Genomic DNA, 2,343 nt, shown 5'->3' on the forward strand with positions numbered 1-2,343 from the left:
AGGTGATTGAGAGGGCAGTTGCCTTCCAACTCCAGGCATTCTTGGATGTTGCAGCTTTTCTAGTTCTATTTCAAACTGGCTAACTATGGTTGCCTTCGTGAATGATCTTCTCCTAAGCATTCACAAGGGGAATATCTCCCTGCTGGTGCTCTTGGACTTCTCAGCAGTATTCAGTACCACAGTACACCTCTGGAACACCTGAGAGATTTGGGGATTGGGGGCACTGTACTTCAGTAGTTCTGGTCCTATCTCTTGGATAGGTTCAAGATGGTGGTGCTTGGTCCTCAAAAAAGGAGCTGTTATAAGCATACCACAAGGTGCCATTTTATGCCCACTACTGTTTAACAGCTATGTGAAACGACCAAGAGAGATCATTCAGAGGCATGCGGCAGGGTGTTATGAATCAGCTGATGACATCCAAATACTGTACACTCCCCCATACCTTTAAAAGTAGCATCAGCCAGTGAAGTCACTAGCCATGGTGTCATGGGAATGTGATTTGCTGCACCCCCACTAACTTGCTTACCTCCCTGGTCACCATGCTGCCTGCCACCTGGCCAGACCTTGAAAGAGTGCCTGACCATGTTGCCTCCCCAACCACTATGTCTCCCTGGCTGTACAAGTGAGGCACCAGGGCAGGATAGAATGGGTGCATTCACCCCTCCTGATCCCCCATCACTAAGCTTTTATAGGGAGGCAGAACTGAAATGGAGTAGCCAGGAAGGGCACTTCTTCATCACTCCTGCTTCTCAGTCACTGGGTTAACTGTGCTATTTTACTTGGGTATGAAATTTATTGATGTATTTATTGATGTATTTATTTATTACATGTTGTTCTTGTTGAATGACACTCTTTGTGCAGCTTGATTGATGCTTAATGTATCATACTTAATGACAACACTAGAAGATTGTCATCAGATCTTATTCCACATGTGATATCAAAAGGGGTCATCCTTTAGTCTTAGGTTTTGATATTGAAATCTCAGTGCTGAGATAGTCCTGGCCAGTAAAACTACTGCTCACATACTGTATCTATCTTTCTGCAGGTATTGGAGAGATCTTCACAAAACTCTGTCTCCTTTGGATGCTGCCTTAGAAGACACATAACTATTTAATATGTGCAAAAAGAGGTCATAGATTCAGTTTCACAAGATTTTAAAAGTGGAGTTTAATATGTTAGTATTGAATACAGGCTTCATTTAAAAGCAAGTAATTTTTAAATAGAACACTCTACAAAATTATTGCTTTAATTAAAAGCTTATTTATAATCCAGTTTACTTATTTTCATCTACGCTGTCTCTCCCCAAAGTAAATGAAATCAGAAAGGCCAACTACAACTCAAAAGACTTCAGACTCTAAAACCCATCTATGCCTGGTTACCTGGAAGTAAATGTCAGATGATTCCATGGTGCTAACATTTATGAAATAGTGCATAGGGCTGCAGCCCAAGGGCCTGTTGATCATAGTGGACTGTATTTCTTTTTAACTGCATAGCATAGCATAGCTTGCATCCAGACTGAGTGATGTCTAGAATAGATCTACAAAATTTGGTGTGACAAAGGAGTCACAACTAACTTAAGTCTGATTAACAATTCCTGGAAATGTAACAAAAAGGTTGGGGCATTTTATCACATGTGGTAGTAAAGCAAAAAAAAAAAAAAAAGCTCATACATTTTGGACTCAGATCCATGTAATCTGGGGGACATTTTAAAAATAAAGTTCCAGAAAAGACCTGAATTTTACTTATTGAGAATGATGGAAGGACAAAACTGAAAGAAATTCTGCTTTGGTTAGGCCTCACCTGAAATACTGCTTCTAGTACTGGACACCACAGTTTAAAAAGGATGTTGACAAGATAGAGCATGTCCAGAGAAGAACAACCAGAATGGTGAAGGGTCTATGAGGAGCAACTAAGAGAGCTGGGTATGTTTAGCCTGGAGAAGAGAAGGTTAAGAGGTAATATTTAAATATTTGAAGGAGTGTCATATTGAGGATGGAGTAGGTTTGTTTTCTACAGCTCAGAAAATGGAGCCTGAGCAATGGATTCAAACCACAGTGAAAGAGATTCTACCTCAACATTAGGAAGAACTTCCTGATAGTAAGAGCTATTTGACAGTGAAACACATTCCCTCAGAGTGTGGTGGAGTCTCCTTCTTTGGGAGTTTTTAAACAGAAGCTGGATGGCCATCTGTCAGGGGTGCTTTGATTGTGTATTCCTGTATGACAGAGGGCTGGACAAGATGGCATTTGAAGTCTCTTCCAGCTCTATAACTATATGATTGTATGACCTCCCAAGGGTCCTCCAGAAGTCCTATATGCTGATGCCATTGTTCTATGTCTGACC

Source organism: Sceloporus undulatus, chromosome 4, assembly GCF_019175285.1.
Source record: "Sceloporus undulatus isolate JIND9_A2432 ecotype Alabama chromosome 4, SceUnd_v1.1, whole genome shotgun sequence".
Classification (NCBI taxonomy): Eukaryota; Metazoa; Chordata; class Lepidosauria; order Squamata; family Phrynosomatidae; genus Sceloporus; species Sceloporus undulatus.